This window comes from Cupressus sempervirens, chromosome 9 (genome assembly GCF_028749045.1).
Source record: "Cupressus sempervirens isolate cs-2001-9-10 chromosome 9, ASM2874904v1, whole genome shotgun sequence".
Classification (NCBI taxonomy): Eukaryota; Viridiplantae; Streptophyta; class Pinopsida; order Cupressales; family Cupressaceae; genus Cupressus; species Cupressus sempervirens.
This window is the reverse complement of record NC_143126.1, coordinates 467,145,836-467,162,775: the sequence shown is the minus strand read 5'-3', so window position 1 is coordinate 467,162,775 and position 16,940 is coordinate 467,145,836.

Here is a 16,940-nt window from a genome sequence, read left to right as displayed (position 1 = left end):
ATCAATGGTTGAGATCGATTTCAATCAACGGTCAGGATTAAAGGTAAAGTTCAGTCATAAAGGGAGATTTCCAAATTAAAAGGAGTTAACAAATTTAATTTGAGTAAAATAAGGAGTTAACTTATTCAATTTGAGTAGAAAAAGCAGTCAACTCATTTAACTCTTTTTTGATCAATAGTGAATTGGAAATTTCCCTTTTTGAACTAAAGAGAGATTTTGTTGAGATATTTAATTTAAAAAAATGAGATATGCTCTCATTATTACTTTTTCTATTTAATGAAATAATTTTTAATTAATCAGAAACACGTTTCTTATTTAATTAAATAACTTCATTTAATTAATTAGGAATGATTTCTCATTTAATTTAATAACTTTGTTTAATTAATTAGAAGTAAGTACTCCATTTAGTTAAATAATTTTTTTTAATTATTTCAAAATTCTTTTCAAAATTAGTCAACTCAAGTCAACCGTGGTTAAATCTGGTCAGCTTTTGGTCAAACTTGATCTTTGCGTATGTGAATATGAGCAAATGTGAGTAAGAATTCCAGCAACAATTCGATGCAAATTCTCATTCAACCTTTCTAAATGAAGAGATGAGGGTCTTTTAAATAGACTTTCCTGAAATTCATCAATGGTTGAGATCGATTTCAATCAACGGTCAAGATTAAAGGTGAATTTCAGTCATAAAGGGAGATTTCCAAATTAAAGGGAGTTAACAGATTTAATTTGAGTAAAATAAGGAGTTAACTGATTCAATTTGAGTAGAAAAATGAGTCAACTGATTTAACTCATTTTTGATCAATAGTGAACTGAAAATTTCCCTTTTTGAACTGAAGAGAGATTATGTTGAGAGATTTAATTTAATAAAATGAGATATGCTCTCATAATTACTTTTTCTATTTAATTAAATAATCTTTAATAAATTAGAGGCACTTTTTTAATTTAATTAAATAACTTTATTTAATTAATGAGGAATGGCTTCTCATTTAATTAAATAACTTTGTTTAATTAATTAGAAGTAAGTACTCTATTTAATTAAATAATTTCATTTAATTATTTCAAAATTCTTTTTTGAAACTAGTCAACTCACTTGTCAACCGTGGTTAAATCTGGTCAACTTTTGGTCAAACTTGATCTTTGCGTATGTGAATATGAGAAAATGTGAGTATGAATTCCAGTAGTAATCTGATACAAATTCTCATTCATCCTTTCAAAATGAAGAGATGAGGGTCTCTTAAATAGACTTTTCTAGAATTCATCAACGGTTGTGATCGATTTCAATCAACGGTCAGGATTAAAGGTGAAGTTCAGTCATAAAGGGAGATTTCCAAATTAAAGGGAGTTAACACATTTAATTTGAGTAAAATAAGGAGTTAACTGATTCAATTTGAGTAGAAAAAGGTGTCAACTGATTTGTGAGGCCTCACCCCGACCCATCCTAGCACCGATGATACATTGTTATTTTGATACTCATGCTTGTTATGTTAGAACATTATTGGATATATTGAACATTGTTAAGCTATTTTTTTCATGCGTGATGTTTACTTTAGTTATTTGATTTTGTCATTTAATGCTTTTAAATATGCATAACAATGAAGAAAGTGTATGCAACACTGACACATTTGGTTATGCAAGTCGAAAGGTTAGAAATATGAGTAGAATTAGATAAATAACTATTTATTAAGAAATGAATGTTTTATTCATAAAATTCCTTTAATATATAATTCACATTATGCATGTGGTTTTGGACGTACTGATGTGTGCAATGAGTGTGCAGGAAAATTGGCCGAGACAACTCAACGGAAAAGCGAAGCTAAACTACTTGTTAATTTTGTGCTAACTTTATATTGTAATTCTTTAAAGATTTTAATTTGATCTTACAATTCTCCTAACCTTTAATTGTTCCAAAGAAGCCTTTAAAGGCTTAGAAACATTAAATTTAAGTACCCCTATGGGTAAGGGTATGGGTGGGGGTACTTTCCAACCCTTTAGTCTCCTAGGTTGACTCTTAGGGTCTCTTAAAAACCCTATTATAGTCTGATTACAAAAATGGGTTGCTCTTTACTTGGGTTAGTGAAACCAAACCTCCATCTTGAGTTACTTGAAGCTTAGTGGATTCAAGGACCATACATAGAGGCATTTTTGGGGTAGTTTAGTTTTTTTTCACCCAATCCTCTAGTTTTGGAGGAAGTCTTGAAGATTGAAGGAAGAAAGGGAAGCTCTTCTCAAACAACCATTGCCATTTCTCTTTATGAAGGTAGAAGTTCTTCACTCCATGAATTCTTATTCATGTGTGTTCATATTTTGAATCTTGCTTGAATCATGTTGGAGGCATTATGTAGTTTTGTATTTCTTGTTGTGTGTTGGGGGTGGATTTGGGAGGGATGTTATCTTGTTTTCTTTTGATGTTACTCATATGCCTTCTTGGTGTGTTGATTATTTTTAAGAGATTTTTATGGGGATGTTTTTGGAAACACTCACCCTTGGATAGGGAAGAAGTGGCCATGCTTGGGGACAGGGCATTAGTTGGACCTCAATAGTGTAGAGTCTCCTCTCATGAAGAGAGGAGGGAGAAAGGGTAGGGTGTATGGGCCCCTACTTGTCATCCCATACCTTGTTGTTATTGAGAATTCTTGAATGTGGAAGAGAATGAAAATCCTTGTGGATATAGCCTCGAAAGGGCCTTGTGAAAGAATGGAAATTCTTGATGTGTTAGCCCCGAAAGGGCTAAGTGAAGGTATGGTGATTGGCTTCTCCTATTGAGAAAATCCACCTTTTCCCTATATTGGTCCATTGTTGGACATATTGTTCAACCGGGTGGGAATGCTTGTTGAATTTGCTTATCTCCATGTGATGTTATCTCCATGTTGGTTCTTGTCTCTTCCATGTTTATCATTGATGCAATGAAGACATTTGATAAAAGTTCTTTTGTGGAATCCTTGAAGAAAATTCAAGAAATTGTAATATTATGTAAGTTGTAATTGAATTTGATGTAGTGGCAAAGACATTGGGTTTTCTTACTGGTTCTTTCCCGATGGAGCCTTGAACCAGGATGATTAATAAAGGAAAGAAAAAGATTATGAAATTCTTCTTGCAATGCTCTCATGTGTTTCCAAACTTTGGTATATGTATGTGAGAAAAATAGAATGATAGATAATGTCTTTGAATTCTGAATTTCCAAGTATTCAATTATGCTAATGAGAAGAAATTTGATATGTTAAAGTTTTCAATTTGATGTTATAAGTATTAAGAGGAAGTGGAAATCCTACACTGTGAGCTCAAAGTTAATTTTCTCATTGTTAAGTTTCATAATTGTCAAAATTAATTGGATTATGAGGTTATGTATCTCCTTGAATTTTAAAAAGGAATGGAACATACACTTGATGCATGATGATTAGAGGAAACATAAATTTTGAGAGAGAAAGGAAAAACATAATCTTATGTGCTTCCTTATTTTGGGTATAGTTGTTAAAGAAATGAATGTTGACAATAGGATTGATCCATTCCTAATATAACAAAACACACACACACATAGTAACACCTAGACAAAATTGACAAAAAAAAAAGGTCCAGGAGTGAAAAACCTCTCTGGAAAATGTATGAGAGTCACAATTAATTCATTTCTTGAAAAAGAGAATATTCCTTTAGTTATGTTGCACCTAATATTTTCTTGAAATTATGTTGTCAATTTTAGCATATAAATTAATTAAAATGAAACTAGATCTAAATATATCATGGTTACATGCATATACCTTTTCTTTTTTGCCTGTGATCTTACCAAATAAACTTTATTACATTAACTCTCTTGCAAGAGCATAGGCATCAGAGGTGGTTAGGAGGGAAGGAAACCTATTATAACAATAATGGTGTGATTGTTTAATGCAATCCTGCTACAAAATCCTTGGATCACGCGCTAAGTAGATCTTGGTGTTGTGTGATGGGCTCCACATTTATTAAGGGGAGATCTTGCAAACCCTTTTGTTTCACCCACCTCGGAAGCCCAGTCACAGATATACTTCAATGCAACTCACATTACCCAACATGCCTTCTTCTTGGAGGTCGATTCAGCCCACTCCTTGGGTAGGTGACATGGGAGGAGGGGATAGGTTAGGTGAGTTTTGGGGGATGCAATAACACCTTATGCTGACCTTGTCCTTGTAAAAATAAAAAAAAAAATAATCAAAAGTTTATACCCTGCACATGAAGCACTGGCCAAGCAAGACCTTCCCTCATGCAAGGATAGGGACGGCCTGCACACGCAGACTTTTGGGGCAGCGTGCTGTCAGGGAAGAGGGGGCCACGCATGCCAAGGTTTAGGCCTAGGGGAGGTAGGTTTGGAGTTAAGGGGGGGTAATATAGATTTTAATATTGTTTTGTTAACATTGTGTGATTTGTTAGTATTTAGACTAGTGATTAGTGTCACATCATTTTTTTGGGTTTAACTCATTTGTTAGAATTTAAATGCATGTTAATTTCAAATGAGAGTATGTTAGTGGACTTAAAGTCAGCTAGATTATAATAATTTAGTTAGTCTTAGATTTTAGTTAGAATGTTAGTTGCATTTTAGTTTAGTATGTTTTGTTTTGATTAAAAGATAGTTATTTTAAGTAGTATTTAATTTAGTTAGAATTTAAATTTATATTTAATTTTGAATAAGAATGGTATTAAAACTTAGTTGGAATCCTAGATGTTAGATAATATTAGGAGAGATAAAATATATTTTTTTTATGTTAGTATGGATGTTAGTATATATTAGTGTTTTAGATGTTAAAATATTAACTTATTGTTAATTTTTAAACTTTGTAATGTGAAACTAGAAACAATTCAATTAGAACGAATTCATCAACGGTTGAGATTGATTTCAATCAACGGTCTGGATTAAAACTGAAGTTCAGTCATAAAGGAAGATTCCTAAATTAAAGGGAGTTAACAGATTTAATTTGAGTAAAATAAGGGGTTAACTGATTCAATTTGAGTAGAAAAAGGAGTCAACTGATTTAACTCATTTTTGATCAATAGTGAACTGAAAATTTCCCTTTTTGAACTGAAGAGATTTTGTTCAGATATTTAATCTAATAAAATGAGATATGCTCTCATAATTACTTTTTCTATTTAATTAAATAATCTTTAATTAATTAGAGACACTTTTCTTATTTAATTAAATAACTTCATTTAATTAATTAGGAATTGCTTCTCATTTAATTAAATAACTTTGTTTAATTAATTAGAAGTAACTACTCCATTTAATTAAATAATTTCATTTAATTATTTAAAAAAAAATTCAAAAATAGTCAACTCAAGTCACCCATGGTTAAATCAGGCGAACTTTTGGTCAAACTTGATCTTTGCGTATGTGAATATGAGCAAATGTGAGTATGAATTCCAGCAATAATTTGATGCAAATTCTCATTCAACCTTTCAAAATGAAGAGATGAGGATCTCTTAAATAGACTTTCCTAGAATTCATCAACGGTTGAGATTGATTTCAATCAACGGTCAAGATTAAAGGTAAAGTTCAGTCATAAAAAGAGATTTCCAAATTAAAGGGAGTTAACAAATTTAATTTGAGTAAAATATGGAGTTAATTGATTCAATTTCAGTAGAAAAAGGAGTCAACTGATTTAACTCATTTTTTATCAATAGTGAACTGGAAATTTTCCTTTTTGAACTGAAGAGATATTTTGTCGAGATATTTAATTTAATAAAATGAGATACGCTCTCATAATTACTTTTTCTATTTAATTAAACAATCTTTAATTAATTAGAGGGACTTTTCTTATTTAATTAAATAACTTCATTTAATTAATGAGGAATGGCTTCTCATTTAATTAAATAACTTTGTTTAATTACTTAGAAGTAAGTACACTATTTAATTAAATAATTTTTTAAAATTATTTCTAAATTCTTTTCGAAACTAGTCAACTCAAGTCAACCATGGTTAAATCTGGTCAACTTTTGGTCAAACTTGATTTTTACGTATGTGAATATGAGCAAATGTGAGTATGAATTCCACCAACAATTCGATGCAAATTCTCATTCAACCTTTCAAAATGAAGAGATGAGGGTCTCTTAAATAGACTTTCTTGGAATTCATCAACTGTTGAGATAAATTTTAATCAACGGTCAGGATTAAAGGTGAAGTTCAGTCATAAAGGGAGATTTCCAAATTAAAAAGAGTTAACAGATTTAATTTGAGTAAAATAAGGAGTTAACTGATTCAATTTGAGTAGACAAAAGAGTCAACTGAATTAACACATTTTTGATCAATAGTGAACTGAAAATTTCCCTTTTTGAACTGAAGAGAGATTTTGTTGACATATTTAATTTAATAAAATGAGATATGCTCTCATAATTACTCTTTCTGTTTAATTAAATAATCTTTAATTAATTAGAGACAATTTTCTTATTTAATTAAATAACTTCACTTAATTAATTAGGAATGGCTTCTCATTTAATTAAATGACTTTGTTTAATTAAATAGAAGTAAGTACTCCATTTAATTAAATAATTTCGTTTAATTATTTCAAAATTCTTTTCGAAACTAGTCAACTCAAGTCAACCCTGGTTAAATCTGATCAACTTTTGGTCAAACTTGATCTTTGCATATGTGAATATGAGCAAATGTGAGTATGAATTCCACCAAAAATTTGATGCAAATTCTCATTCAACCTTTCTAAATGAAGAGATGAGGGTCTCTTAAATAGACTTTTCTGAAATTCATCAATGGTTCAGATCGATTTCAATCAATGGTCAGGATTAAACGTGAAGTTCAGTCATAAAGGAAGATTTCCAAATTAAAGGGAGTTAACTGATTCAATTTGAGTAGAAAAAGCAGTCAACTCATTTAACTCTTTTTTGATCAATAGTGAATTGGAAATTTCCATTTTTGAACTGAAGACAGATTTTGTTGAGATATTTAATTTAATAAAATGAGATATGCTCTCATAATTTCTTTTTCTATTTAATTATATAATCTTTAATTTATTAGAGACACTTTTTTTCTTTAATTAAATAACTTCATTTAATTAATTAGGAATGACTTCTCATTTAATTAAATAACTTTTTTTAATTAATTAGAAGTAAGTACTCCATTTAATTAAATAATTTCGTTTAATTATTTCAAAATTATTTTTGAAACTAGTCAACTCAAGTCAACCGTGGTTAAATTTGGTCAACTTTTGGTCAAACTTGATCTTTGCGTATGTGAATATGAGCAAATGTGAGTATGAAATCCAGCAACAATTCAATGCAAATTCTTATTCAACCTTTCAAAATGAAGAGATGAGGGTCTTTTAAATAGACTTTACTGGAATTCATCAATGGTTGAGATCGAGTTCAATCAACGGTCAGGATTAAAGGTGAAGTTCAGTTATAAAGGGAGATTTTCAAATTAAAAGGAGTTAACATATTTAATTTGAGTAAAATAAGGAGTTAAATAATTCAATTTGAGTAGAAGAAGGAGTCAACTAATTTAACTCATTTTTGATCAATAGTGAACTGGAAATTTTTCTTTTTGAACTGAAGAGAGATTTTGTTGAGATATTTAATTTAATAAAATGAGATATGCTCTCATAATTACTTTTTCTATTTAATTAAATAATCTTTAATTAATTAGAGACACTTTTCTTAGTTAATTAAATAACTTCATTTAATTAATGAGGAATGACTTCTCATTTGATTAAATAACTTTGTGTAATTAATTAGATATAAGTACTCTATTTAATTAAATAACTTCGTTTAATTATTTTGAAATTCTTTTCGAAACTAGTTAACTCAAGTCAATTGTGGCTAAATCTAGTCAACTTTTGGTCAAATTTGATCTTTGCGTATTTGAAAATGAGCAAATCTGAGTATGAATTTCAGCAACAATTTGATGCAAATTCTCATTCAACCTTTCAAAATGAAGAGATGAGGGTCTCTTAAATAAATTTTTCTGGAATTCATCAATGGTGGAGATCGATTTCAATCAACGGTCAGGATTAAAGGTGAAGTTCAGTCATAAAGGGAGATTTCCAAATTAAAGGGAGTTAACATATTTAATTTGAGTAGAAAAAGGAGTCAAATAATTTGATTCATTTTTGATCAATAGTGAACTGGAAATTTCACTTTTTGAACTGAAGAGAGATTTTATTGAGATATTTATTTTAATAAACTGAGATATGCTCTCATAATTACTTTTTCTATTTAATTAAATAATCTTTAATTAATTAGGGACACTTTTCTTATTTAATTAAATAACTTCATTTAATTAATTAGGAATGGCTTCTCTTTTAATTAAATAACTTTGTTTAATTAATTAGAAGTAAGTACTCCATTTAATTAAATAATTTCGTTTAATTATTTCAAAATTCTTTTCGAAACTAGTCAACTCAAGTGAATCGTGGTTAAATATGGTGAACTTTTGGTCAAACCTGATCTTTGGGTATGTGAATGTGAGCAAATGTGAGTATGAATTCCAGCAACAATTCGATGCAAATTCTCATTCAACCTTTCAAAATGAAAAGTTGAGGGTCTCTTAAATAGACTTTCTTGGAATTTATCAACGGTTGTGATCGATTTCAATCAATGGTTAGGATTAAAGGTGAAGTTCAGTCATAAAGAGAGATTTTCAAATTAAAGGGAGTTAACAGATTTACTTTTGAATAAAATAAAGAGTTAACTGATTCAATTTCAGTAGAAAAAGGAGTGAACTGATTTAACTCATTTTTGATCAATAGTGAACTGGAAATTTTCCTTTTTGAACTGAAGAGAGATTTTGTTGAGATATTTAATTTAATAAAATGAGATATGCTCTCATAACTAGTTTTTCTATTTAATTAAATAATTTTTAATTAATTAGAGGCACTTTTCTTATTTAATTAAATAACTTCATTTAATTAATTAGAAATGGCTTGTTATTTAATTAAATAACTTTGTTTAATTAATTGGAAATAAGTACTCTATTTAATTAAATAATTTTGTTTAATTATTCCAAAATTCTTTTCAAAACTAGTCAACTAAATTCAATCGTGGTTAAATCTAGTCAACTTTTGGTCAAATTTGATCTTTGCGTATGTGAATATGAGGAAATGTTAGTTTGAATTCTAGCAACAATTCGATGCAAATTCTCATTCAACCTTTCCAAATGAAGAGATGAGGGTCTCTTAAATAGACTTTCCTGGAATTCATCAACAGTTGAGATCGATTTCAATCAACAGTCAGGATTAAAGGTGAAGTTCAATCATAAAAGGAGATTTTCAAATTAAAGGGAGTTAACAGATTTAATTTGAGTAAAATAAGGAGTTAACTAATTCAATTTGAGTAGAAAAAGAAGTCAACTGATTTAACTCATTTTTGATCATTAGTGAACTCAAAATTTCCCTTTTTGAACTGAAGAGAGATTTTGTTGAGATATTTAATTTAATAAAATGAGATATGCTCTCATAATTACTTTATTTATTTAATTAATAATCTTTATTTAATTAGAGACAATTTTCTTATTTAATTAAATAACTTCATTTAATTAATTAGGAATGGATTCTTAATTAATTAAATAAATTTTTTTAATTAATTAGAAGGAAGTATTCCATTTATTTAAATAATTTCATTTCATTATTTCAAAAAAAATTTGAAACTAGTCAACTCAAGTCAACCGTGGTTAAATTTGGTTAACTTTTGGTCAAACTTGATCTTTGCGTATGTGAATATGAGCAAATGTGAGTATGAATTCCAGCAACAATTCGATGCAAATTCTCATTCAACCTTTCAAAATGAAGAGATGAGGGTCTCTTAAATAGACTTTCCTGGAATTCATTAATGGTTGAGATAGATTTCAATCAGCGGTCAGGATTAAAGGTGAAGTTAAGTCATAAAGGGAGATTTCCAAATTAAAGGGAGTTAACATATTTAATTTGAGTAAAATAAGGAGTTAACTGACTCAATTTAAGTAGAAAACGGAGTCAACTGATTTAACTCATTTTTGATGAATAGTGAACTGGAAATTTCCACTTTTGAACTGAAGGGAGATTTTGTTGAGATATTTAATTTAATAAAATTAGATATGCTCTCATAATTACATTTTCCATTTAATTAAATAATCTTTAATTAATTAGAGACACTTTTCTTATTTAATTAAATAACTTCATTTAATTAATGAAGAATGGCACTCATTTAATTAAATAACTTTTATTAATTAATTAGATGTAAGTACTCCATTTAGTTAAATAATTTTGTTTAATTATTTCAAAATTCTTTTTGAAACTAGTGAACTCAAGTGAACTGTGGTTAAATCAGGTGAACTTTTGGTCAACCCTGATCTTTGCGTATGTGAATATGAGCAAATGTGAGTATGAATTCCACCAACAATTCGATGCAAATTCTCATTCAGCCTTTCAAAATGAAGAGATGATGGTCTCTTAAATAGACTTTCCTAGAATTCATCAATGGTTGTGATCGATTTCAATCAACGGTTAGGATTAAAGGTGAAGTTCAGTCATAAAGAGAGATTTTAGAATTAAAGGGAGTTAACAGATTTAACTTGAGTAAAATAAGCAGTTAACTGATTCAATTTGAGTAGAAAAAGGAATCAACTGATTTCACTCATTTTTTATGAATAGTGAATCGAAAATTTTCCTTTTTTAATTTAATAAAATGAGGTATGCTCTCATAATTACTTTTTCTATTTAATTAAATAATTTTAAAATAATTAGATGCACTTTTATTATTTAATTAAATAACTTCATTTAATTAATTAGGAATGGCCTCTCATTTATTTTAATAACTTTGTTTAATTAATTAGAAGTAAGTACTCTATTTAATTAAATAATTTCGTTTAATTATTTCAAAATTCTTTTTGAAACTAGTCAACTCAAGTCAACCGTGGTTAAATCTGGTCAACTTTTGGTCAAACTTGATATTTGCGTATGTGAATATGAGCAAATGTGAGTATAAATTCTAGCAACAATTCGATGCAAATTCTCATTTAACCTTTCAAAATGAAGAGATGACAGTGTCTTAAACAGACTTTCTTGGAATTCATCAATGGTTGAGATCGATTTCAATCAACGGTCAGGATTAAAAGTGAAGTTCAGTCATAAAGGGAGATTTCCAAATTAAAGGGAGTTAAAAGATTTAATTTTAGTAAAATAAGGAGTTAATTGATTCAATTTGAGTAGAAAAAGGAGTTAACTGATTTAACTCATTTTTTATCAATAGTGAACTGGAAATTTCCCTTTTTGAACTGAAGAGAGATTTTGTAGAGTTATTTAATTTAATAAAATGAGATATGCTCTCATAATTATGTTTTCTATTTAATTAAATAATCTTTAATTAATCAGAGACACTTTTCTTATTTAATTAAATGACTTAATTAAATTAATTAGGAATGGCTTCTCATTTAATTAAATAACTTTGTTTAATTAATTAGAAGTAAGTACTCCATTTAATTAAATAATTTTTTTAATTATTTAAATTTTTTTTTGAAAATAGTCAACTCAAATCAACCGTGGTTAAATCTGGTCAAATTTTGGTCAAACTTGATCTTTGCGTATGTGAATATGAGCAAATGTGAGTATGAATTCCAGCAACAATTCGATGCAAATTCTCATTCAACCTTTCAAAATGAAGAGATGAGGGTCTCTTACATAGACTTTCCTAAAATTCATCAATGGTTGAGATCGATTTCAATCAACAGTCAGGATTAAAAGTGAAGTTCAATCATAAAGGGAGATTTCCAAATTAAAAGGAGTTAACAGATTTAATTTTAGTAAAATAAGGAGTTAACTGATTAAATTTGAGTAGAAAAAGGAGTCAACTGATTTAACTCATTTTTTATCAATAGTGAACTGGAAATTTCACTTTTTGAACTGAAGAGAGATTTTGTTGAGATATTTAATTTAATAAAATGAGATATGCTCTCATAATTACTTTTCTATTTAATTAAATAATTTGTAATTAATTAGAGGCACATTTCTTATTTAATTAATTACGAATGGCTTCTCATTTAATTAAATTACTTTGTTTAATTAATTAGTAATAAGTACTCTATTTAATTAAATAATTTCGTCTAATTATTTCAAATTTTTTTAAGAAACTACTTAACTCAAGTCAACCGTGGTTAAATTTGGTCAAATTTTGGTCAAATTTGATCTTTGCGTATGTGAATATGAGCAAATGTGAGTACGAATTCCAGCAACAATTCGATGCAAATTCTCATTCAACCTTTTCAAATGAAGAGATGAGAGTCTCTTAAATAGACTTTCTTGGAATTCAACAACGGTTGAGATCGATTTCAATCAACGGTTGAAATCGATTTCAATCAACAGTCAAAATTAAAGGTGAATTTTAGTAATAAAGAGACATTTCCAAATTAAAGGGAGTTAACAGATTTAATTTGAGTAAAATAAGGAGTTAATTGATTCAATTTGAGTAGAAAAAGGAGTCAACTGATTTAATTGATTTTTGATCAATAGTGAACTAAAAATTTCCCTTTTTGAACTGAAGAGAGATTTTGTTGAGATATTTAATTTAATAAAATGAGATATGCTCTCATAATTACTTTTTCTATTTAATTAAACAATCTTTAATTAATTAGAGGCACTTTTCTTATTTAATTAAATAACCTCATTTAATTAATTAGGAATGGCTTGTCATTTAATTAAATGACTTTGTTTAATTAATTAGAAGTAAGTACTCCATTTCATTAAATAATGTCTTTTAATTATTTCAAAATTCTTTTCGAAACTACTCAACTCAAGTCAACCGTGGTTAAATTTGGTCAACTTTTGGTCAAACTTTATCTTTGCGTATGTGAATATGTGAAAATGTGAGTATGAATTCCAGCAACAATTAAATGCAAATTCTCATTGAACCTTTCAAAATGAAGAGATGAGGGTCTTTTAAATAGACTTTCTTGGAATTCATTAATGGTTGAGATCAATTTCAATCAACAGACAGGATTAAAGGTGAAGTTCAGTCATAAAGAGAGATTTTCAAATTAAAGGGAGTTAACAAATTTAATTTGAGTAAAATATAGAGTTAATTGATTCAATTAGAGTAGAAAAAAGAGTTAATTGATTTAACTCATTTTTTATCAATACTGAACTGGAAATTTCTCTTTTTGAATTGAAGAGAGAATTTGTTGAGATATTTAATGTAATAAAATGAGATATGCTCTAATAATTACTTTTTCTATTTAATTAAATAATCTTTAATTAATTAGAGACACTTTTCTTATTTAATGAAATAACTTCATTTAATTAATTAGGAATGGCTTCTCATTTAATTAAATAACTTTGTTCAATTAATTAGAAGTAAGTACTCCATTTAATTAAATAATTTCGTTTAATTATTTAAAAATTCTTTTTGAAATTAGTCAATTCAAGTCAACCATGGTTAAATCTGGTCAACTTTTGGTCAAACCTGATCTTTGCGTATGTGAATATGAACAAATGTGAGTATGAATTCCAGCAACAATTCGATGCAAATTCTCATTTCAAATTTCAAAATGAAGAGATGAGGGTCTCTTAAATAGACTTTCCTTGAATTCATCAACAGTTGAGATCGATTTCAATCAACGGTCAGGATTAAAGGTGAAGTTCAGTCATAAAGGGAGATTTCCAAATTAAAGGGAGTTAACAGATTTAATTTGAGTAAAATAAAGACTTAACTGATTCAATTTGAGTAGAAAAAAGAGTTAACTGAATTAACTCATTTTTGATCAATAGTGAACTGAAAATTTTCCTTTTTGAACTGAAGAGAGATTTTGTTGAGATATTTAATTTAATAAAATGAGATATGCTGTCATAATTACTTTTTATATTTAATTAAATAATTTTTAATTAATTAGAGGCACTTTTCTTATTTAATTAAATAACTTCATTTAATTAATTAGGAATGGCTTCTCCTTTAATTAAATAACTTTGTTTAATTAATTAGAAGTACATACTCCATTTAATTAAATAATTTCGTTTAATTATTTAAAAATTCTTATCGATACTAGTCAACTAGTGTCAACCGTGGTGAAATTTGGTCAACTTTTGGTCAAACTTGATCTTTGCGTATGTGAATATGAGAAAATGTGAGTATGAATTCTAGCAACAATTCGATGCAAATTCTTATTCAACCTTTCAAAATGAAGAGACGAGGGTCTCTTAAATAGACTTTCTTAGAATTTATCAATGGTTGAGATTTATTTCAATCAACGATCAAGATTAAACGTGAGGTTCAGTCATAGAGGGAGATTTCAAAATTAAAGGGAGTTAACATATTTAATTTGATCAGAAAAAAGAGTTAACCAATTTAACTCATTTTTGATCAATAGTGAACTGGAAATTTCCCTTTTTGAACTGAAGAGAGATTTTGTTGAGATATTTAATTTAATAAAATGAGATATGCTGTCATAATTACTTTTTATATTTAATTAAATAATCTTTAATTAATTAGAGGCACTTTTCTTATTTAATTAAATAACTTCATTTAATTAATTAGGAATGGCTTCTCATTTAATTAAATAACTTTGTTTAATTAATTAGAAGTAAGTATTCCATTTAATTAAATAATTTTGTTGAATTATTTCAAAATTATTTTCGAAACTGTCAACTCAAGTCAACCGTAGTTAAATCTGGTCAACTTTTGGTCAAACTTGATCTTTGCTTATGTGAATATGAGCAAATGTGAGTATCAATTCCAGCAACAATTCGATACAAATTCTCATTCAACCGTTCAAAATGAAGAGATGAGGGTCTCTTAAGTAGACTTTCTTGGAATTCATCAACGGTTGAGATTGATTTCAATCAATGGTCAGTATTAAAGGTGAAGTTCAGTCATAAAGTAAGATTTCAAAATTAAAGAGAGTTAACAGATTTAATTTGAGTAAAATAAGGAGTTACCTAATTCAATTTGAGTAGAAAAAGGAGTCAACTGATTTAACTCATTTTTTATCAATAGTGAATTGAATTTTTTTTTTTTTGAACTGAAGAGAGATTTTGTTGAGATATTTAATTTAATAAAATGAGATATGCTTTCATAATTACGTTTTCTATTTAATTATATAATCTTTAATTAATTAGAGACACACTTATTATTTAATTAAATAACTTGATTTAATTAATTAGGAGTGGCTTCTCATTTAATTAAATAACTTTGTCTAATTAATTAGAAGTAAGTACTCGATTTAATTAAAGAAGTTAGTTTAATTATTTCAAAATTCTTTTCGAAACTAGTCAAATCAAGTCAACCGTGGTTAAATATGGTGAACTTTTGGTCAAACTTGATCTTTACGTATGTGAATATGAGCAAATGTGAGTATGAATTCCAACAACAATTTGATGCATATTCTCATTCAACCTTTCAAAATGAAGAGATGAGGGTCTGTTAAATAGACTTTCTTAGAATTCATCAATGGTTGAGATCGATTTCAATCAACGGTCAGGATTAAAGGTGAATTTTAGTCATAAAGGGAGATTTCTAAATTAAATGGAGTTAATAGATTTAATTTGACTAAAATAAGGAGTTAGCTGATTCTATTTGAGTAGAAAAAGTAGTTAACTAATTTAACTCATTTTTGATCAATAGTGAACTGAAAATTTCCCTTTATGAACTGAAGAGAGATTTCGTTGAGATATTTAATGTAATAAAATGAGATATGCTCTCATAATTACTTTTTCTATTTAATTAAACAATCTTTAATTAATTAGAGACACTTTTCTTATTTAACTAAATAACTTCATTTAATTAATTAGGAATGGCTTCTGATTTAATTAAATAATTTTGTTTAATTAATTAGAATTAAGTACTCTATTTAATTAAATAATTTTGTTTAAAATTTTAAAAAAAAATTTGAAACTCGTCAACTCAAGTCAACTGTGGTTAATTCTGGTCGACTTTTGGTCAAACTTGATCTTTGTGTATGTGAATATAAGCAAATGTGAGTATGAATTCTAAGAACAATTCGATGCAAATTCTCATTCAACCTTTCAAAATGAAGAGATGAGGGTCTCTTAAATAGATTTTCCTGGAATTCATTAACGGTTGAGATCGATTTCAATCAATGGTCAGGATTAAAGGTGAAGTTCAGTCATAAATGGAGATTTCCAAATTAAAGGGAGTTAACAGATTTAATTTGAGTAAAATGAAGAGTTAACTGATTCAATTTGACTAGAAAAAGAAGTTAACTGATTTAACTCATTTTTTATCAATACTGAACTGGATATTTTTCTTTTTGAACTGAAGAGAGATTTTGTTGAGATATTTAATTTAATAAAATGAGATATGCTCTCATAATTACTTTTTCTATTTAATTAAATAATCTTTAATTAATTAGATTCACTTTTCTTATTTAATTAAATAAATTCATTTAATTAATTAGGAATGGCTTCTCAATTAATTAAATAATTTTTTAAAATTAATTAGAAGTAAATACTCTATTTAATTAAATAATTTCATTTAATTTTTTTTAAAAAAATTTTGAAACTAGTCAACTCAAGTCAACCGTGGTGAAATTTGGTCAACTTTTGGTCAAACTTGATCTTTACATATGTGAATATGAGCAAATGTGAGTATGAATTCTAGCAACAATTCGATGCAAATTCTCATTCAACCTTTCAAAATGAAGAGATGAGGGTCTCTTAAATAGACTTTCTTGGAATTCACCAACGGTTGAGATCGATTTCAATCAATGGTTAGGATTAAAGGTGAAGTTTTGTCATAAAGGGAGATTTTCAAATTAAAGGGAGTTAACAGATTTAATTTGAGTAAAATAAGGAGCTAACTAATTCAATTTGAGTAGAAACAAGAATTAACTCATTTAACTCATTTTTGATCAATAGTGAACTGGAAATTTCTTTTTTTGAGCTGAAGAGAAATTTTGTAGAGATATTTAATTGGATAAAATGAGATATGCTCTCATAATTACTTTTTCTATTTAAATAATCTTTAATTAATTAGAGGCACTTTTCTAATTT